A 23,671-nucleotide genomic window follows, 5' to 3' on the forward strand; every position below is an offset into this window, starting at 1 on the left:
GCCCACTTCTGCTCTTGGTGCCCATTTCCTGCCACCTCTGGGTCCCTGGTTCTATCTCCAAGGAGGTTTCCCATGGGTTTTAGCCTTCTGAGTTCTGTTAACGTCTTCCTGGCTCAGTTCAAGGACAAGAAAGCCAACTCTCTGTGTTTGTCATCCTTTCCCCTAACTCCCTTCGGAAGTGTTCTTTTTTTGTATCTCTGATTCTGTTCAGATGGTACCCAGCCAGTGAAAACATTTAATTTTGTAATCAGTCTTTTAAATTTGAACAAGTCTCAGTACTGTGGAACCTTGGCTACATTGATTAGGTTGGAATGGAGGGTGACTGATTTCAGATAAGGAGGAACTCCATTAGGTGCTCATTCCGTGTATTAGAGAGAGATTTTTTAACTTGTGAAAGGAATCATTTTTGAAAAATACTTGCAAATGGTCCTGCAGTATAATTTGAGAAAATGGCGAAGTGTCAACCTTATCATTGGCTCTATAGGATGGGCAGTGTCCCAACCATAGAGGTGGAGATATAGTTTTTTTATTTTAAGATCACAATAAAGGTGTAAAACAGATTATGAATGGGAAAGTAGTTTTTTTTTTAAATATATTTTATTGATTTTTTACAGAGAGGAAGGGAGAGAGATAGAGAGTCAGAAACATCGATGAGAGAGAAACATCGATCAGCCGCCTCCTGCACATCCCCCACTGGGGAAGTGCGCGCAACCCAGGTACATGCCCTTGACCGGAATCGAACCCGGGACCTCTCAGTCCGCAGGCAGACGCTCTATCCACTGAGCCAAACCGGTTTCGGCGGAAAGTAGTTTTTAAAGCATGATGCCAAATACAGATACTTTAAAAATTACTCATAGTAAGAGAATAATTGCTATTACTTGATAAATGTGTTCCTACCATTTACTGGATACTCTGGTTTTTAGAACATTTTTACCTGCACTTAATGGAATGTTGAGGAAAACTCCCACACAGTGTTAAAAGTATTGGCTTCTAGTTTGAGCTTCCACAGTAAGATATAGCTCAGGGGTCTATCCCACAAGTGAAGGGTCTTTCACACTACTCCACATACTCTAGGCCACATCCCTGGTGTGTCAGCCCTTTCTTGTGTCTAGATTTGGGAAAACCTCTTTTTAATAAATGGCATGCATGCCAACATTTTGTTTACTCTTATGACAATGATCTAATTTATTTGACTTCATCTGTCATCAAGACTCCAGCTTGGGCTTAACACTCACGTTCACCTTGAAAACTCATTTTACCACATCAATGGGTTTCACATTCAAGGTTTATGTGGTCCCCCATGTAGTGTATTTGCCCTTATCTGTGATCACTGTTTAAAGAAAGTCCCCCAAAGGCTCAAGTCAGTCACCTGTCAAGAAGGTTAACCTTGGTTCACTCCTTGAATTTGTTTGCAGGACAACTGGCCTTTAAGAGATGACTATACTAGTACCAGTTGCTTTATTTAGTTCAGGGAATCTTCAAGAAGCTCGTTCTATGAATTTTGTTGCTATGATTTAGTAGGATTGTGAACCTCTAGAAGTTATAACAATGCTCTTTTTAAAAAATCCTCCCCTGAGGATATGTTTTACTGATTTTAGAGAGAGGGGAAGTAAGATGGAGAGGGAGAGGGAGAGAGAGAGAGAGGGAGAGAAAGAGAGAGGGAGTGAGAGGGAAAGGGAGAGAGACAGAGAGAGAGGGAGGGAGAGGAGAGGAAGAGAGAGATATGAGAGAAATATTGATTGTTTACCTCTCGTACACACCCCACTGGGGATTGAACCCACAACCCAGGTTTGTGCCCTGACTGGGAATCAAACTGGTAGTCTTGGGGTGTGCTCCAACGGGACAATGCTCCAACCCACTGAGGCACACCGGCCAGGTCATAACAATGATAGAGGCCCCATCTATCTACCATGATTTAAGCTACTCCAGGCCTGAGTGCAGCAAGATTCACAGTAGCCTTGAGACACTGCCTGGCCTAACAATTATATGATCCTCTAAAGAATGTCATACTTAATTGGAAAATAAAACACATCACAGCATCATCATACTTTCTTATAGTTTTCTTTTATGTTCAATATCATGACTATAGAACAGTGTCTCTCTTTGATCTATCTGTAAAAAAATGTTTACAGATAAATCCCATGTGTTCGTGTTGGAATTTAAGAGGTCAAATGCTACAAGTTTCAAGTTGATGAAATATGAACTCTTCAAATCCGTGTCTTAAAGTAAAATGTCTTAAAGAGATAAATTCCTAAGAAAGATGCACATTAAACTGCAACTTGTAATTTATTTTTTGTAGGAAGACAGCCATGGGTTATTTCGAGTTTAGATCATTTTATTTTGAATTTCTAAATATTCTCTGTGGTTTTCCAGGCACTTTGTTTTTGACTCCATATATTCTTCAGTATTTTTTCAACTGAGAGTTGGTGGCCTGCTTACTTTTGTGATGTCATACCTTTGTTAACGTAATAGTGTCTTTCATTCTTCTTACACGAAGAGGGTCTTACATTCACTGAGTATTATATGCTAGGTACTGTGCTAGGGGCATTGCCTACATTATCTTATTAGTCCATAGGAAATGCATTCTTCTTCTTCTTCTTATACAAATGAGGGGGAAAAAGAAAAGAAAAAGAGGTTTAGCAACTTGTCCCAGCATAACTGTAAACAAATTAGTATATCACAGCACTTGGATTTGAATTTAGATGTTGGATTCTGACATTTATGAACTTTCTACTAATCCAGGTGTGGGAAGAATGTTTTAAAGAAGTCATCAAGTTATAGCAGTGTTCATAAATCTGGTGTGTGTATTTCATTATAGCCTGACAACTTGCAATAAAGATTTGAGGCATCTCAGAGTCCCGGTGTGTCTTGAGACCACAGTTGCAGAACCTGAACATGGACATGGTCTGACGTGTGCCTGCACCACTGCTTAGACAGCATGGACATGCTTTCCCTCACATGACTTTGGAAACAGAGATCCATCTTTAGGTGTTTTCCTCTGCTGACATCTAGTCCAGTGGTGTCATTGCTAAAGAATGCAAATTGGAATTTAGAAAACTCTAGGTTACCATGAAATTCTGTCCTGCTGGTATGACTTTTAATCACCATGGTGTTACCAGATAGGACTGGCCCCAGAGCAGGTCTGCCTTGGGATGGCTGGTAGTGTGTAGGTTCTTGACTTTGTGTAGGAAATATTTCACAACAAGAGTCCAGGTGATTTTGAGAGTATGTTTATTAAAACCGTGGACAGTGAAACAAAGGAAGGGCTTAAGGTAGGAGAAGCAACAGGAGAGAGACTATCAGATAAAAAGGGGGCGTTGGAGACAGGTTCAGGGTTGAGCCTGGGATGAGCTGCAGTTGCCCACTGCTCCCCTTGTTGCAAGTCTCATGGAGTCCTTGGAGTTTAGGAGAAAGGGAGGTATAAGGCATGGGTATGCTATTTCTTTGGCCTGCCAGAATCCTAGGGAAGATCTATAGGGGAGAGTCTTAACAGAATATTCATTGGATTTCCAGGTGTGTCCTTCAATATGTTGATTCATCAAAATGTGCATCTTTAGGGGCCAGGGGTTGTTTTCTGGTTAGTTTCTTGAGGAAGGACCAGGACCAAGGCTGTGCTGCCCCAGAATGCTTTGGAATGTATAAACCATTTGCTCATAAGAGTACTTGGTTAGGGAAGATAAAACCCTGTGATTCATTAGTTGGCTGCAAATTGCTCCAATTGTTTAGCCTTTAATTATTTTGTCTCAGTTGCCCTTAGTCCACTTATCAAGGAATTCCCCAGGTTTCTTACTACCCTGCCTCAATGTGACTTAAAGTACATAAAGTATGTCTGCATGAGATGACGCCAGTGGTCTAGTTATAGACAGTTCTAGAAGTCAGCACTCAGGACCCAGTTTTGGCAGTGGTCCACATCTCTCTTGGAAGCAATAGGAATCGGGAGGTTGGAACAATGGCAGGATTAGCCTTTTCATGCTCACTCACATTTTACACAGAAGAAGATTTTAATTAGCGAGGATTTAGGAAATGGAGGCTTTTTTAGGAGCTCCAAATTAGTAAGGTGGTATATAAGTAAAACAACCTGGACAATACGTGGCTCTAAAAAATTATTACAAATCTACCTTTGCCCGAATGAAGAGGAACTGATCACATAAAGTGTAGTAACTTCCTCTGCAGGGGAAATTATGTATGCATTTAGATGGGTAGAGAGAAGTAGATCCATCCATCCATTGATTCATCAATCCATGTGTAACACAGAAAATTTAACAACTGCAATAGTAAAATGGAATAAGTAGTACTAATAACTGGATAAGAAATTAAATGACCTTGATACTTGCAGTGACTCCAATAAGGAATTATCCTTGCTTTAGTCTCTTTTGTGCTTAAGGTCCTTCATCAGTAGAACAGTGGTATTCATGTTTTTGTAACTCTCAGGGAGTCAGAAATCAGAAGTTCTACTTTTATTCCTAAAACTTTTCCCACCTGTAAACACAAGGGTAAATCAGAGGATCTTTAAGATCCCTGTAAAAGTACAGCTCAAATGGAAAGAGCTAAGATTTAAAAATCTGACCTATGTTTGAATCCTGGCTTTATTCCTTTCTAGTTATACAACTCCTCTGTGCCTTGGATTTTGTCTGTAAAATGGGAGTGTAATATTATTTCATATGGTTGATGGAAATATTAAGTTAGACTAACAAACATAGCTTAGCACATTGTTAATAACAAGGGATTCTTTGGTGCCTTTTTTATGACTCTAAGGACTAATTGAAATACTAAAAGTTAGTATTATTATTGGTCTTGACTTTAATATTTTAGATGAAACTGGTCAAAACATTTAATATTACATGGGCCTATGGACAAATGCATTGCGATAAGCCATGGTTCAGAGAGAGAGAGATCTCACCGGGCTGCTGTGGAAATTAAATAAGTAAAACATTTTAAAGTGATGTGTTGATTCCTCCATTCAAAAAATATTTAGTGCTGGTACCATGCTGGGTACACACTGGTGTGTAAAACTGGACGAGGCTCCTGTCTCCAGGAAGCTTAGACTCTAGAGTGGGGACATTCATTTTCAAAGTAGCACACTTCTCTAGTCCCTTGTCTTGGAACTTAATTAATTTGGAGAATTAATCCACATTGGATCCTAAGAGATACTGGGTATGGCAGGCTTCTGGTTACTCAGTGGTGAGTCAGTCCTTTTGATTTAAGGAATCAGGAGGTTCACTCAAGATCCTGTTCACCCCAGTTTATCTTGAAGATATCTGTGAGCTGATAAAGGAAAGCAGACAAGAACTGAGGTCACCTTAGAGATTTGAGGACGCCCTCTACCTCCTCATGGCCTGCCATTATCTCTCAGCTCATGGAGTCTTCTTGTTTCTCGCTGTGGGTTTTTTGCTTCATAACATTAACTTCCCATGACTCACTGTGACTGGCAAGACTTTATGGCTTTGTCCCAGCTTTTGCTCAAATGATCAGTCTCATTATCTTAATAATGCCTACTTAAAATTTCTGAGAGGCAACTTGGATCAACTCACCTTTTAGCTTCAAGTTACACCAAAGTCTCTGACCAACATGTGGAATGTGCTCTCCAGTCACTGGCACATTTTTCATTCTCTCAGTTGTGGCCAGGACTGCTGGACTCTCAGAGAAGCAGTGAGTAGGAAGACCCTGGGGTGTCTACTGTGGTTTATCAGTCCACAGAATAAAGCCTAGATACAATATTTCTCCAGACCATCTGCTTTGTATGCACTGTTAATGTACATGTCTGTTCAGGTACCTGAGCTTGGGAACATGAGGCTGTGAATAAGTTACATATGGAAAGGTTGCTGAAATGTAATTAATGGTCACTTCATTGAAAAGTAGTCCATGAATATTTGGTCAGTAGATTCTATCTCTTGGTTAGTGACCACCCATCTGACCAGCTTTAGGTATAATGACAAAACTGAATGTGCAAAGTGGAGAAAAATACACTGGAATGGTAATGTCTCTGAGAACCAGGTTTGTTCTTAGGGTCTTACTGTCCAACCTCTTCATATCTGAGGATGGTCTCACTATTTCAGTTCACATTTGAGAATTAATTTGTTGAGGTGTAATATTGGAAATCACTTCTTTATACAAAAGCAAATATGAAATGAACAAATAAAATATAGAAAATAAAAATAGCTCTAAACCTGCCACTGAGCAATAACCATTATTTAAATCTTTGTGTACATCATTCCAAAAAGAGGGAAAGAATGTGTGCAAAACATGTACTGTGACATTCATAAAGTTGGATTATACGTTTCATACTTTTGCGACCTGTTCCCCTCACAATATTTCTGGAATTTTTTCCCCAATTCTCTAAATGGTCTTCTATTATATCTTTAACTAGAGGCCTGGTGCACAAATTCGTGCACAGGTGGGGTCCAGCCAGCCTGCCTTGTTCAGGGCCAATCGGGGCCAGCATATCCTATATAATAAAAGTATAGTATGCAAATTGTCCCCTTGACTGGGAGTTGTCCAGGAGTTCGACTAGGGGGTGGGGCCGGCCAGGGGAGGGGAGGGAGGTCCTGGTCGGTGGTAGCATCAGGCAGCTGTGGGGAGGGAGGTAGTATCAGGCCGGCAGCTGGCAGCTGCTAGGGACACTACCAGTGCATGAATTTTGTGCACTGGGCCTCTAGTTTCATATAAATAGAATAATATGTAGTCATTTATGACTGGCTTCTTTCACTTAGCATAATATTGTCAAGATTCATCCATGTTCATATTACAATTTCATCAGTTGCCCAAGACTGATACTAATATTTTTCTTCATTCTAATCCAGATTCATGCAGTGCATTTACACATTTAGGATTGCTATGATTTCTTGATGAATTGATCTGTTTACCATTATGAAATGTTCCTCAAATATATATTTAAAAGTTATTATTATATTATTATTGAGTTTGGAAACTCTTTATATATTCTGGTTACAAGTTTTTATAAGAAATATGTATTGCAAATATTTGTTTCTGGTATGTGGCTTCTGTATTCATTTTTTTGATAGTATCTTTTGATGAGAGGAAGTTTTCATTTTGATAAATTCTAATTGAATATTACTTTTACTTATGATTTTTCCTTTCTATATCCTAAGAAATCTTTGCTTATCTCCATGTATCAAAGACATATTTTAAAATTTTGTTTAACAGCTTTTCCTCTGCCTCCTCCCCTCCCTCCCCTAGCTCCCTTACCTTTAGCTTCCTCACTCCCAAGTTCCAAGGACCCTTCCTTTACTTCTATAACTTGTTCCCTAAGCCGTTTCTTCTAGGAATTACTGCTTCTACCTCTGTGATTTACCAAATAAATATTCTCTAAATTTTTTTTTGTTTGTTTAACAGCTTTACAGTTTTATCTTTAATTTAACCCACCTCAAATTATTTTTGAATTAGGGGTTGAGGCTTAATTTTTTTTCCATATGGATATTTACTTGTTTTCAGCACCATTTTTTAAAAATCTATTTTATTGATTTTTTACAGGGAGGAAGGGAGAGAGAGAGTTAGAAACATTGATGAGAGAGAAACATCGATCAGCTGCCTCCTGCACATCTCCTACTGGGGATGTGCCCGCAACCCAGGTACATGCCCTTAACTGGAATCGAACCTGGGACCTTTCAGTCCGCAGGGTGATGCTCTATCCACTGAGCCAAACCGGTTTTGGCCAGCACCATTTGTTTTTAAAAGATACTTTGCCTATTGGGTAGCTTTGGCACTTTTGTTGAAAATCAAATGACCACAAAATTTGGGTCTATTTCTGTGTTCTCTATTTTTTCTGTAGATCTCTCGCTTTATTCTTATGCCAGTGCTATAGTCCTGATTATAATACTTCGTAGTATGTTTTAATTTCAAGGAGCTTAAGTTGCCCAACTTTACTCTTCCCTTTCAATATAGCTTTGGATATTCTAGGTCCTTTGCTTTTTCATATATATTTTGGCAAGAGCTCACCAGCTTCTACAAAGCATCGGCTGGGATTGTAATTAGAATTGTGTTGAATTGCTATATCAATTTGGTTATAGTTGACATCTTAATATTATTTCCAATACGTGAACATGATATATTGCTCCATTTCAGTTAGGTATTTTTAAATCCCAGCAGTAGTTCAATTACATTGCAGATGTGTCCTATATCTTTTGTTAAAGACATTACTAATTTTTTAATTTTTGATGCTATTGTAAATCATATTTCAAAATATTTCTGTTCCAATGGTTTGCTGCTAGTATATTCACCTTATTTTTGTATGTTGACTTCCTACCCAGAGACCTCACTAAGTTTATTTAGGATCATTAGGATTTTCTATGTAAGCAGTCATATAATTTGTGAATAGATTGTTTTCTTTTTTCCCCAATTTTTCTGACTTGTGTTTATTATTTATGCCTCTTTGCACTGGTTAGGGCCTCCATACAGTGTTGAGTAGATGTGGTGAGAGTAGAAGTCTTTGTCTTGTTCTTGATCTTGGGGAGGAGCATTCAATATTTCAGTTATATATAATGTGAGGGTATTAGATGCCCATTATTTGGTTAGAAAAGTTCCCTTTTCCCCCCTCATTTGCAGATACATAGCTATTGAATTCCATTAAATGCTTTTCTGCGTTGATTTATACAAGCATGTGTTTGTTTCTCCTTTATTTTCTGTAACATGATGAACATCAGCAATTGATTTTTGAATGTAAACCAAACATACATTTCTAGGGTCAACTCTACTTGGTCATGCAGTATTTTCATTGTTTTGTTTTGCTGGATTTCAGTGGCTAGTTGTTTTTAAAGAATTTTGTAACTATGTTCCCGAGCGATATTGGTCTTGATAAAGCCAAAGAAGACAAATTCAAGGCCCTTTTATAAGTTTGTAATGCCTACATCTAATAATTTGAAAAGCGGTGAGAAAGGTGTTGAAAATTTTGAAAATTTGTATGGATTTACACATAAAGAAAAAAAGGCTTACAAATCCTCTGTTGCAAATTGTCACATAGATTAAACTCACAAAGAATCAAACTAGAATTTGAGGGGTTTTTCTTTTCTTTTATGTAGCTAAATTCTGTATTTTCTTGAATATTCTTAAATTATTTTGAAAAAAGGACTAATTATTTTTTTAAAAGTTAAAGTATTAATAGTTATGATTGCTTATTTAAAAATATTGCTTATAACTATTTTTTTATCATTGGACTTATAACTTATGTTCTTATCTTTCCTGACAAGTCTTCTTGATTTTGCCTTTCCTAAATTCAAACCCTACATTCATAATAATAAAACTACTAGGATGGCCTTTATATCTAAATAATCTTTGAGTTTCCTGGAATGGCCATCAGGAAACACAAAGATTTTCTCCTACTTTATCCTTACAAAAGAGAGTGTATAGAAATAATTATGCTTGCTTGGCATTCTCAACATCTTAATTAATTCAAAACTATTGTGAGAGCTCTTCTGTTGATCAAACATTGCATAAGGGAACAATACATGAAACCAACAAATCAAGAGAGAGTTTCAGCCTTCCTCGGGTATTTACGCATGAATAAATGTGTTAATATGAATAGATCTCAATGATAGCACATCTTTCATATGAAAGTAAACATTTTCACCTTCATGTCCAATATCTCCAGAAAGGCTTTGTTTCTAGGTTTTAATATTCTTGTAAATCAGGGGCAATCATAATACAGTTTATGGGATAAATTAAAGGCCTAGGGGTTTGACAATTTTCTCACTTTTCATAATATAATCTTTCTCCCAGCATAATCAGTGACTAAATCTTTATAGAATTGATTGTGTTATAGTTCAGTAGAAGGCTCTCCTCTCCTCCACTCTGGTATTTTTAGTTGTTATGATACATTAACTAGAGCACTTGGTATTTAATTTTATCATCCACAGGGGTTTCTGCCCCTTCTTTAAATTCACCTAAAGGCCTTTGGTGTAAGATTCAGACCTGGAATGTGTCTTCTGGAAGGAATACCAACATAATCTGAGTAAGGGCTGCAACAAGTTCTCTCTCTTTCTCTGTGCCCCACATGCTCCCCTTTTTTTCTCTCTCTTTCCCTTTCTTCCTCTATCTCTCCCCTCTCTCTCCCTCTCTGCCTCTCCACCTCTCTAGGCCTCTCACTCCTCCCTCACCTTCTCCCCCCTCTCTCTGACCCTCTCAGGATGTTCACTTTTGGAAATCTGTGACCATGTTGCAAGGAAAACATACCCAATATCCAGCATTAAACATTGGACAAGCGACTGAGCAAACTTTAAAATTATTCCAGTCTCCTTCAAGTTGTCCCAGCTGATGCCCAGTAAAGCCATGAGCTGTCTTTACCAACTCCTGCTCAGATTACAGATCCAAGAGCAAATTAAGTGTTGTTTTGAACCACGCAATTTTGGAATAATTTATTTTGCTGCCATAATAACTGGAATTGAGTTGAGTTCTGGAATGTAGTAAGTGGAGCAGATATAGGGAACACATGTATAGGTAGCACTGACATCATGATCCCCACCAGGTGCCTGGGTCAGGACATCCAGAGCTGTTCGGTTTCAGAAGCAGAACGACAACGTAAAGCAGGTTGCTTCCTTCCCAGATCATTGGCACATGACTCCCAGGTTCCAAGAGCCACTGATTCCAAGAGCTTCTGTGCATGTTTTTGCTTTTTATCCTCTTTTTTTTTTTTTACTGTTATACCTTTATGAAAACATATTAGTAGGCAGCACTGTTCTTTAGTTACAGTATTCTCAAAGTCTTTATTCTTGACAATGACCAGATATGTGACTAATTCTTTAAATACTGCAAAGTTGAACAACTCATACCTAATTGTTACCTAAGGAGGATCCAAATAAATTAAGGGAATATTTGGGATATGCTTCAAATTTTAATTATAATCTCTGACCCTGGAAGAGGTCTACAAAAATGGCTTTGATATATTAGAGAATTATAACTCAGGGTAAGTACCACAAGAAATCTGTGGAGGGCCATTTCTACATACTGAAATAAACATGGATTTTTCAAAAACTAAACATAGCTTAGCCACTTTGAGAAATACAAACAGGTATAAATATTGTTTAATTTGAATTTAGTGATTACCCCCTTCCCCCAGCAACCCTCTCCTCTGCTCATAGCCAGAGAGTGGTCTGAGAATGAGAAATGGCTCCAGCCTTTGCCCTTCCTTCCTTCCTTCCTTCCTTCCTTCCTTCCTTCCTTCCTTCCTTCCTCCCTCCCTCCCTCCCTCCCTCCCTCCCTCCCTCCCTCCCTCCCTCCCTCCCTTCCTTCCTTCCTTCCTTCCTTCCTTCCTTCCTTCCTTCCTTCCTTCCTTCCTTCCTTCCTTATCTCTCTTCCTTCTTTCCCTTTTCCCCTCTCTCCTTTTTCCTTTCTCTCCTTCCTTTTAGGTACCAAAATAGCTGCCTCAGTTCTAGGCTTCATAATCTACCACTAGGCGAGAGAAAGAACGCTTCTTCCCAGGAGTGTTCAGTCAAGTCTGTTCACATCTCTTAGTTGTAAGTAATGTGGTCATCTTTAAACGAACCATCATGGGAAAAGTGGATAGGGAATGCTGATTGACTAAAGCTAAAGGGACTCCTCTCCTAGAATTGGTGACATAGTGCAGTTAAGACAATCTATACCCTAGGACTGAGGTTGGGGATGGATTCTGCCAAAGGAACTTAGGGTACAATTGAGAAAGGAGAGGTGGCTATAGGGGGATACATTTTAGAGAAGGAACGAATAGACACACGCTATACATCTACTGAGTATTTACTCTGTATCTGGCACTGTGATGGAAAATGCTGCTACTTTTTTGGCAGCCCTGCTGGCTTTTCCCCTGTTTTACACATAGAATCTTGGACAAAAGAGAATGCAGAGAGAGTAAGAAGAGGACCCGCCCCCCCCCCCCCCCAAGTATGTTAAGGAGGACATGTTGCTAGCATAATCCTGAATATTGTTGTGAGAGCGTGAACCTGCCTGTAACTTAGACTAGAGTCTTCCATTTGATTTTTGTTACCATGGACAGCTAAGTTATGTTAGTTGTACTTTGGGAAGCCACCATTTTCTCCATTTAGACAGGGCTTTCTGTTCCCTTCCGTATGGAATATAGTTTAAAGCAGAATGGATTTTGAGCATTCCTGAACAAAGGGAGTGGGATTTTTGAATCCGACATATGGAAAAATTATTTTAAATCTTGTAGGTGGTTCCAGCTTTTTAATCCCTGGTTTTATTTGAGCCTGATTCACCTTATCACACATAAGGCAAAGTGATTTGAGGAGTTATTAATAGACTAGAGGCCCAGCCCGTGAAATCTCACATGGTAGCCTGCTGCTGCTCACAGCCCTGCCCACCCACCCATCGCTGCTTGCCATGTTTGCCACCCCGTCCCCCCCTCCTGCGCTCACAGCCCGGCCCACCCACCCGCCACTGCTCCCTGTGTTCACCGCCCTGCCCACCTGCCCCCTGCCCTGCTGTGCTTGCTGCCCCACCCGCCTGCTGCCCACCTTGCTGAGATCAGAGCCTGTGGACTGCAGGGGAGGAACCGAGAGGTGCTCAATGCACCTCATGGTGACCGGTCGTTTGGTCGTCCTGGTTGTCATGGACACTGGCTTTTTATATATATAGACTAGAGGCCCGGTGCACAAAAATTTGTGCACTCGGGGGGAAGAGGGGGGGTCCCTCAGCCCGGCCTATGCCCTCTTGCAGTCTGGGACCCCTCGGGAGATAACAACCTGCTGGCTTAGGCCTGCTCCCAGGTGGCAGAGGGCAGGCCCAATCCCTAGGTGCAGCCCCTGGTCGGGCTCAGAGCAGGGCCGATTGGGGAGTTGGGGAGCCTTCCCCTGTCATGCACAGAGCAGGGCAGACTGGGAGGTTGCAATGCCACCCTCAGTCACGCTCAGGGTAGGGCCGATTGGGGGGTTGGGGCACCGCCCCCTGTCACACTCAAGGCAGGGTCAATGGGGAGGTTGCAGCACCACACCCTGTCACGCACAGAAGCAGGGCCCATCAGGGGGGTTGGGGCTCCGTACCCTGTCATGCACAGAGCAGGGCCAATCAGGGGGTTGGGGCGCTGCCCCCTGTCATGCACGGAGCAGGGCCGGTCAGGGGGTTGAGGAGCTCCCCCCGTCACTCACAGAGTAGGGCCGATAGGGGAGTTGGGGCACCGCCCCCTGTCATCCTCAGGGCAGGGCGGATCAGGGGGTTGGGGCACCATCCTCTATCACCCACAGAGCAGGGCCAATCAGAGAGTTGGGGCGCCGCCACTGTCACACTCAGGGTAGGGCCTATGGGGAGGTTATGGCTCTACCCCATCACACACAGAGCAGGGCCCGTGGGGGGTGGGGGGGTTGGGACGCTGCCCTCTATCATCCACAGAGCAGGGCCGAACAGGTGGTTGGGGCGCCGCCACTCTCACACTCAGGGCAGGGCCGAAGGGGAGGTTATGGCTCTACTCCGTCACACACAGAGCAGGGCCCATGAGGGGCGAGGGGGTTGGGGCACCGCACCCTGTCACACACAGAGCCGCAGTGCGATCAGGGGGTTGGGGAGCTCCCCCCTATCAGGCACAGAGCAGGGCTGATCGGGGGGTTGGGGCGCCTTCCCCTGTCACGAACAGAGCAGGGCGGATAGGGAGGTTGTGGCCCTGCCCCTTGTCACACACAGAGCTGCAGGGCGATCAGGGGGTTTGGGCGCTGCCCCCTGTCACACTGATCCCGGTGGTGCCAGGAGGCCTCTCGGCTCCGCTGATCCCGGTGCTGGGAGGCATATTACCCTTTTACTATATAGGATAGAGGCCTGGTGCATGGGTGGGGCTGGCTAGTTTGCCCTGAAGGGTGTCCTGGATCAGGGTGGGGGTCCCCACTGGGGTGCCTGGCCAGCCTGGGTGAGGGGATGATGGCTGTTTGCAGCTGGTCACACATCCTTCAGGGTGGGGGTCCCCACTGGGGTGCCTGGCCAGCCTAGGTGAGGGGATGATGGCTGTTTGCAGCTGGTCACACATCCTTCAGGGTGGGGGTCCCCACTGGGGTGCCTGGCCAGTCTGGGTGAGGGGCTGAGGGCTGTTTTCAGGCCGACTGAAGCTCCCAACTGCTCCTTTTTTTCTTTTTCTTTTTTATTCTGGGCCAGCTTTAGCTCTGGCTCCAGCTCTGAGGCCTCTGCTGCTGAAAGAAGGTATCTGGTTTGTTTAGGTTCTATAATCGAAACTCTGTATCAACTCCAGCTCTGAGATCCCGGGCTCCCTGAAAGCAGGTTTCTGGGGTTTTGTTTAGCTTCTATATTTGTTACAATGTTTCTTTAACTGCAAGCTCAGAGGCTGGCAAGGCAGGCGGGGAACGTTGGAGTCCTCCATCACTGAAGCAAGCAAGCCTCATGTTAGTTTCAAGCTGCCTGGCTGCGGGCCGCCATCTTGGCTGACAGTTAATTTGCATATCTCGCTGATTAGCCAATGGGAAGGGTAGCGGTCATATGCCAATTACCATGTTTCTCTTTTATTAGATAGGATTATAAAGCTCTATTGTGTTAATCCATATAATCTTATTCTCTGGAAATTTCATTCCAAGTACTCCTTTCCAAGGTTCCATAGGTACTAGAATTAAGATTTCTTAATTTTTTAAATTACATTTTGGTCAATCTTTCCATATTTTGAATATAAATCATAAAAGTAAATGTGTCATATAGTGTCTGTTTTATAAGAAGATAAGAGTAATTTTCTGTATATTTATTTTATGATTTTTATTTTTTAAGATATTTCTGAATATCTGGTTCAGATCTCACAAAATTTAAGAGACATCAATAGTAAATCACAAAATAAATAGGAATCTTACTACTGACAGTTTAATTTTGTGGATTCTTATTGTGGGCTGAATTGTGAGCCCTCAAAATTTGTATGTTGAGGATATAACATCCAGAACCTCAGAATTATGATTGTGGGCCCTAGAACAGTCTGACTGGTGTCTTTATAAGAAGAGGAAATTTGGACACAGGATGTGTGCGCAGAGGAAAGACCATGTGAGGGCATGGTGAGAAGGTGGCCGTCTGTAAGCCAAGTAGAGAGGCCTCGGAAGAAAACAAACCTGCCCACTGACACCTTGATCTTGGACTGCCAGCCGCCAGAACTATGAGCAAATGAATTGTGGCACTTTGTTACGGCAGTCCTAGCGAAGTGACATAATCTTCTGTAAGTGTATCTAAAGCCAGGTTGTTTCCTTGTGAGTTTAACTGAGGTCAGGGAATATGATGGGTTCATCTGTGCTTCATCATAGGAGGAGTCTGGCCCAGGGAAGGTGCTGTGGAAGTGTTTGTTGAATTGAATAAACACAAACTATGTTTTGATCACGGCAGCGGCAGAGCAGCTGGCCGCAGCCTGTCTCTTTTCAGCTTCCACCTGAAGTTTCCGAACTGTTGTTTGTCTGCTTCTTCCTAAATGAAAATGGCTGTTTTCATTCTTTCTGATTATAGAGGCAGTTGTGAAAACACACACGCATATATAAATGTGTGGTCCTAGTAAAAATAATCTGCTAATGCATTCAAGTGTGATTACTTAGTTCCCTGACTAAGTGAAACCCAGGAGCCCATCACTGAAAGTAACCGCCATTCAAATTTTGGTGTATATATCTCACAAGATTTTTTTTTTGTCATATCAATATTGTTATTAATTTACTAGTAGCCTGGTGCACAAAATTTGTGCACTCGAGGCGGGGTCCCTCAGTTATTAAACATTTTACGGCACAACACTGACCACATTGGTGGGGGTGGTGGTCTTGTCAGAATGTGTTATATTATGCAGATGAAAATCTATTTAAACAGATTTGATGTATTTTCAAAGATAGAAGAATTGTCCCTGTCAACTATTTTAGTTGATTCATATCTTCACTAATTGTCAACATTGCAAAGTTTTCAGTCCCCATATGGATTGCTGGATATAATAGGTCATGCACTGTCCCTGTCCTTTGTAGCCTTTGTTACCTTAAGGACTCTAGTTTTCCATTTATATGTTTAAGTACCAACCTTACTGGCTTAAAAATGTAAGCTTTTAACACTGCTCTCTGTTCCATATCCTTCCGATGAAAAGTGGAGTTGGGTTGCAGCACAGGAGAGAAATTCAGAAGGAGAATATTGAAGTAACGACTGCAGTAGGAGAAGAGGGAAACTGTTTCCCTGGCCACAGGTGCTGGCACCCTGGACCATAGGGCTGGAAGCTTCTCTGGGTGGCTGCAGCCTGGGACCTCTGGCCGGTAGCTTGTCCATCTCCTGGGCTGCAGCCAGCCCCAGGTGCTGGCGCCTGGACCAAAGGTGGGCGGCTTCTTCTTCTGGGGGCTTCTTCTTCTTCTGTGCTTCCAGGGAGGGTAGTCAGTTAAGTGTCATGCAAAAATAGGCATCACCAATTGCAGAAGCTGGGTGCGGGGCAGGGAAGCCACAGCTGGGGAAGCTGGCTGAGGCTGCTTCCCTGCCCACGCACCTGGGTTCTGTGATCACCCCTGCACCGGGCTTCTGCGGTCACTTATTGCAGAATCCCGGTGCGGAGCAGGGAAGCCGGGGACACTGGCGGCAACGCTTCCCTGACCTGCACCCGGCTTCTGCAATCACCCCCGCACCTGGCTTCTGCAGTCACCGATCACAGAAGCCTGGTGTGGGGCAGGGAAGCAGTGGCTGGGATGATGGGGGCAGCCGCTTCCCTGCCCCACCCCCCAGGCCTCTCCAATAACCCGCTGGTGGCAGGGCAAAGGTGGCCTCCAGAGCCGACCTTTGCCCTGCTCCCTGGCTCTTGCCTGCGCCTGTGTTTCTGATCACTGTCTTCCATCCTTCCCCTTTCGCCTCCCATCATTGTGAGTATGCAAATTAACCGCCATCTTAGTTGGCAGTTAATTTGCATATCGCCCTGATTAGCCAATGGGAAGGGTAGTGAAGTTATGGTTAATTACCATGTTTGTCTATTATTAAATAGGATTTCTACCTAAAAAATAAATGACTTTTCTCTAGCATTTGTTGTTTACATCACTTTGTGTTCTTCCCCTTATCACTTCACTCCCACCTCACTTTCTTAGGGTTTCTTTAGCTTCCCAAATTTCCCCACCCGAGGCCTGATACATGAGCTGTTCCCTCCATTGGGACTGCTTTTCCTTCTATGCTTAGCTTCTTTCCCTCTAATTTGCAGCTTAAATATGACCTCCACAGAGAGACTTTTCCTGAGCACTTAATGTAAAGTATGTCCCCCTTTACTTCTTTCTTTGATCTCAGTCTCTTGTTTCTTTGTTTTTTCTTTCTTAGAACTTCTTCGACTTGCAAATATGTTGTTTGTTAATTGTTGTTGTTTTTTGTTTTGTTTTGTTTTGTTAATCCTCACTCTGATATTTTTTCCATTGATTTTTAGAGAGAGTGGAAAGGAGTGGGAGAGACAGAAAGAGAAACACATGAACTGGTTGCCTCCTGCACGTGTCTGACTGAGCCTTCAATTGAGGTATGCACCCTAGACTGGTAATCAAACCCCTGACCCTTCAGTCTGCAGGCTGACACTCTAACCACTGAGCCAAACTGGATAGGGCTTGTTAATTGGTTTTCTTGCTTATTTTCTGTCTCCTCTTCTACAAGCCATGGGTGGATGCCAGTGCTGAAGACCCTTAGCCTGTAGGTTTAACTTCACTCAGAGGCAGTCTCAGGACCCACAGAAACATGTCCCCACCAGATATGGCCTTGCTGCCCTACAGCCAAGGTGCAGTGACTCTCGAATGTGTGCTAGGGGCTTGTAGCCTGTTGAACTGTAATTTTTATCTCATGTCTTCTCCCTGAGCACCTAACCTATATAATAAAAACCTAATATGCAAATTGACCAAACCGTGGAACTACTGGTGGAATGACCAGTTGCTATGATGTGCACTGACCACCTGTTGGCAGACTCTCAATGCAGGAGCTGCCCCCAGCCCGTAGGCCCCAGGCCAGCCAAGGCAGGTGCCAGCGGGGGCCCCCCGATCGCCCTGCTGGTCACCCCACAGATTGGTCCTGATCGCCGGCCAGATCTGGGGACTCTACCCATGCACGAATTTCGTGCATTGGGCCTCTAGTTCCATATAATGAGGCCTCTGCCTTCAGTTTGAGTTTGAATTTCAATACCAGCACTAATGGTTCCTTGACCATAGATAGCCATGCCAGCCCTTATCCCTGAGCTGTGGCTTGTTCCCAATCCCATCCCCAGCCATTGGCTGGGTGCTGCCTCTAATCCGACAGAGCCCTTCTCTACTTGTCCTTCTATCCCTCCCTTCCTGTTTCACCACTTGACAAAATATATTGCCACTATCTAGAGTAGGGGTCCTCAAACTACGGCCCATGGGCCACATGCAAATACAAATATTGTATTTGTTCCCATTTTGTTTTTTTACTTCAAAATAAGATACGTGCAGTGTGCATTGGAATTTGTTCATAGTTTTTTTTTTTTTAAACTATAGTCTGGCTCTCCAACGGTCTGAGGGACAGTGAACTGGCCCCCTGTTTAAAAAGTTTGAGGACCCCTGATCTAGAGCTTTCTGCCATCCTTCACTCCCAGGTACACATGACACCTACACTGGAACCAAGCTCTCCCTTTGGATATTGGGATTTGGACTGTTCACTCTCCAGTTCCATTGGAGCCAACCTATGGAAAGAGGAGTTTGTAGCCAAATAGTTCTGAGTTTGAATTCCGGTTCTGACACTTGTTAGCTGTGTGACCTTAGGGAAATTATTGACTTCTCTGAGTCTGTTTCACCATCTGGAGTGTGGGCTAAATGATATCTGTCTTTAGGAGTTGTGAGGATTAGTGATTACCTGTGACAGCAGCTAATGCAGAGCCGAGTACTGGAGCCTCACCCTGCCAGCTGCAGCCCCCTGTTCCTAGCTGCTTTCTCCCATGCCATTGCCCTGGATGCCGATTCTGGCCCAGGTTCACAGAACTGCATGGGCTGTTCTTTCTCTCTTGATCTGAGCTGAGCTGACTTCTTTAACTTTCTGAGTTTCTGTTTTCTTTTTGGCCCATTTCTTTAAACAAAAACTATTTTTTTTTAACTGCCTCTGATTTATACTTCTGAGCTACTTTGATCTATTCTTTCTAGCATAAGAGCCATTTGTTCACTTTTGAATGTAAGATGCATTCCATCGTGTTTTCAAAGAACCCTATAGACATCTCCAGAGAAGCTGGTCTGGTCTCCCAGAGATGCTGTACAGAGTGGATGGCATTCGTTACCGTCACATGCAAAAGATGTTCTTAGAGTCGGGAACAGTTCTTGCCCAATTTTAAGGCTATAACAGTGTTTTATACTGCAAACGGAATGTAACAGAATGGCCCTTTATGGTAAGAATCTTTTTTTTGCAATGACTTTTTAAATGCACCATTTTTTTCAAGGTTACAATTAGAATTACATGACCATATGACTCCTCTGGAAGGCATAAAGCTGCTCTCTGGAGCCCAGGCCCCCCAGACACCTTGGCATGAATAATTTGAAAAGTGGCTGGGATCCCATATGTTTCTTCATTCCGCCTAGACAGAGCTGACATTTGGGGATTTATTCTTAGAGTTTACTTCTTTGAACATGTTTGGTTCAATTAGTCTACTGAAGCTGAGGTGGCATAAACTTTTTTAAAGAAGTGGTACCATATTCAGAACTGGATGTTTGAGACACAACAGATGGGCTTGTGATCCGGCTAGATTACCATTATCAAATTTACAGTAAACCTAAGTGAATCCATAACATCTAACCCAGTTCCTTAAAAAAGTAGATGCTCAAGCAATGCTAGTTAAAAGAAGATGAATAATAAACAGCTAATGGCTGGTATTCTATTGACGTGGGGAAAGGAGAAAATTTAAATGAGTTGGAAATAATTTAATCTGAGAAGGTCAGATGTACTATAGAGTAAACTGTGGCTAATTTTATTCCCTGAGATGAAAGGTCAAAACTGCTTTACATAATAAAGGCTACCACTTTTGAGTATCTACTGTTACGGCTGTCTCTTGTTTGTATTTGTCCAGCATTTCTATTCTTTTTGGGGAACTATGCCTATCTCCATTGTCAGTGAGATTATCAAACATGGTTGTGCCCAGCACATGCTGCAGGCTGAATCAGGTCCTGTATTACATCTCCCCTGCAACTGTTCTCAGTGTGGCCATAGACATGTAGACATATGACACAGGTAGACCCCATTAGGGTCTTCCTCTAGATCAGCGGTTCTCAACCTGTGGGTTGTGACCCCTTTGGCGGTCGAACGACCCTTTCACAAGGGTCGCCTAAGACCATCCTGCATATCAGATATTTACATTATGATTCATAACAGTAGCAACATTACAGTTATGAAGTAGCAACGAAAATAATTTTATGGTTGGGTCACAACATGAGGAACTGTATTTAAAGGGCCAGAAGGTTGAGAACCACTGCGTCTAGATTGATAGCTAGCTACTGAGAAAAGAGGTTTCTCTTTGCACTGGGATGGTTAAACGCAGAGTTGATGAATCTGGGAACTAGCATATAGCTAAATGTTTAATGGCTGACTTTGGCTGGCTTTCAAAAAAATGCATCGCATGCATCTATATATATAAAAACCTAAGCAACCTTTATGACCGAATGACCATAATGACTGGTTGACCCCTGGTGGTCAGTGTGTTTCCACAGCCAACCTCCTGTGGTCCTTCCCCCCTGCTGGCCGGCCCCCTGATAGGCCTCGATCACTGGCCAGGCCGAGGGACCCCACCTGTGCACGAATTCATGCACTGGGCCTCTAGTACACATATAAACACATTTAAATTTATTATAAATTCTCATATGAAAGATATGTAGCACATAATTTTTAAATAACATTAAACTATTCAGCATCCTTTATTGTAAATTCCATATAGGCCATTGCTACTCACAGTATACTTTCACTGATTTTTGCCTAACTCTTGATGATAATGCAGTTCCAACATGAACATTGGTTGGTATTTTCTTTTACTTTAATGATAAGAATGAAATAGTGAAGATGTGTGCTAGAATTTACACGCTTGCCAATGATGTGAGTAAATTCTTTGTTGAACTGGATAATAGTTTTTGAAAACTGGTTGAATGTTTCCTCAGCTATTTTGTTGCTATTTACAATGTATTCGCTATACACATGAACACTTTTAAGTTTAAATGGCATTACTTATAATCTGCATTTTCTCCATCACTTTCTTAAGTATAGATAATCAACAAAGCAATGAATACAACTCTGATTTGTAGCATTAGCTGATTTCCATGGCTGACTTCCTGTTTCCAATGTGACAGCACTGAACATGGGGTTGGAAATTGGTATGCAGTAGCACACACTACAGAGAATTTACCCCATAAAGACATAATAGACGCAAATAATCTCAAGAACATAGATAATAGTAAAATGTGGTAACATAATTAGGAAGTGATAAATTTTGAGTATTGCCTTCATTTTTAATACAATTTATTTAATTGCCAAATAACATAATTTAATGCTTATTAGTGATTATGTTTAACAAGCTACTTACAAGATCTCTGAAAATCTAAAAGTTGGCTCTCATAAGCTGGTCCCAGTACACTCCTGAACATGGGGCTGTTGTTGGGTGGACACTTCCCCACAAGGTGGAGAGGGCCTGTTTGCGAACAAAGGCTTCTCCCAGGGAAAGCACTGCTGAGAGAGACCAGCAGATGGGATCGTTCCCAGGGATTATGTCAGTTTTCTTTTTTGTTCTTGCTAGATGGACCACTGAATAGTCCTGAAATGTGGAGGACTCTGTTTATAGTACTTACTTTCATGTCTTGAATGGCTGCACAATGAAGGTATTGTCTCCATTTTACAGGTGCAGCATTTTGTTTGTTAAATGCTGTCTCATTTAATCCTCAGAACAAGATGTCTGGATACCTGTTTTTCTTTGTTCTAATTTTTCCGATAAACTGGGAGAAGTTAAGTGGCTTGCTCCAAGGTGAGACTTAAGTCCCGCTCTGTCTGACTGCAAGGCAACTTCCTCAGCCTGCGTTCTCAGCAAATGCAGGGTTACTCCGCAGTGAATAGATCAGCATCTATACAATGACTAAGCTTTAGGTCACAGGAAAATCTGTTCACTGGCTTCCTCTACTTCTCAGCTCCCTCTCCTGTCTGCCAGGATTCCTTGGTGCCCCTTCTCTGCATTTCTCAGATACTTCACTATTTAACCCTGTGTTCTCTCAAACCTAGAGATGTTACAGCTTAGGGAAATAAAAAGTGGATCCTCCCCACTAAAAAGAGTCAGTGCTCATCTTCTTTCACAGGTGAGCACACTGAGGCATAAAGTCCCTGGCCCCAGGCATGGAGGCACCTGGAACCAGACTCACTGCCCTGCTTCCTAACTGATGCTCATTTCCTCTGGCTGACTGCTGATAGGACAAGTATTTAAAAATACCACTGTGTCTCCCCAGATGAATTCTTCAAATGCCAAAAGGAAGTTATGCTTTGGCCATTATTAATGCCCCATGACTCAAAGTTTACAGGGCATGATAATCACCTGGAGAAAGGCGATTTTATCAACCGTTCTGTCAATACCCACAAAAACGTGCCTGAACTTTGAAGAATTATCCTGAGTGAAAGAAGGCAGATAAATAAGAGTACACACTGCATTATTCCATTTATATGCCATTTTAGAAAATGTACACTAATCTATAGGACAGAAAGCAGTTCAGTGGTTGCCTATGGGCCAAGAAGGAAGGATTGATTGAAAGGGGCGTAAAGAAGATTCTGGGGGTGATAGGTATGTTCACTACTTGATTGTGGTGATTTTTAACATTACAGATGTTAAAACTAGTCAAGTTCTACATTTTGTTTTTTAAAAATTATATTTATTTAAAAAATAATTTTCAATTACACTTTGGTTATAATATAAATTAATAAATAGTATATTAATTTCAGGTGTACAACATAGTGATTAGAAATTTATATAACTTATGAAGTGGCTACCCTGGTAAATCTAGTGCCCATCAGACTCCATACATAGTTATTACATTACTAGAGGCCTGGTGCATGAATTTGTGCACAGGGAGGTTGGCCGGCAGGCCCCGATCTAGTTGTGTAGATGTGCTGAGGTAGCGGCAAGCAAAGACCACAGACAGAGCGCCCCAAAACGGCCTGAACACCAGCTATGCTCTGAGGTGGAAATACAGCTCTACTTTGCTGCTCGCACTCAGGCTGCCTCACTCTCCCTGGGGCAGAGTTGCTGACAGACAGACTGGCTGTCTCTCCTACCTCAGCTGCACATTTTCTTGGGGCTCACCCCCAAGCATGATAGCTGACTTCGGCCAATGGTGGCACACTGCCGTAGGAGCACTAGCCAATCAGCAGTTGGGAGCCCAGAAAGGTGCAGGGCCGAGCTAGAAGTGGATGATGGAGCAGAAGGGTGAGTGGAGTGGTGTGGTGGCAGAGGTAGGATGTCGGTGGTGCTTACTTTACATCTTTGCAGTTAGGCTGCTGCCTTGCCCCTTCTGCCCCCATCTGAGCTGCTAGTGTCTTGATCAGAGTAGTCACTCTCCTCCTGCAGGCTTCCTGGACCCAGATTCTCTGGTGTCCGGAGCCTTAGCTGGGGGATGGGGGGGACCACGGGAGGTTGACTGTGGGAGCGCACTGACCACCAGGGGGAAGCTCCTGCATTGAGAGTCTGCCCCCGGTGGTCAGTGCGTGTCATAGCGACCAGTCATTTCTGTTGTTCTGGTTATTCAGGCATATCGGTCACTTAGGCTTTTATATATAT

The sequence above is a fragment of the Myotis daubentonii genome, chromosome 1 (assembly GCF_963259705.1).
Source record: "Myotis daubentonii chromosome 1, mMyoDau2.1, whole genome shotgun sequence".
NCBI classification, from domain to species: domain Eukaryota; kingdom Metazoa; phylum Chordata; class Mammalia; order Chiroptera; family Vespertilionidae; genus Myotis; species Myotis daubentonii.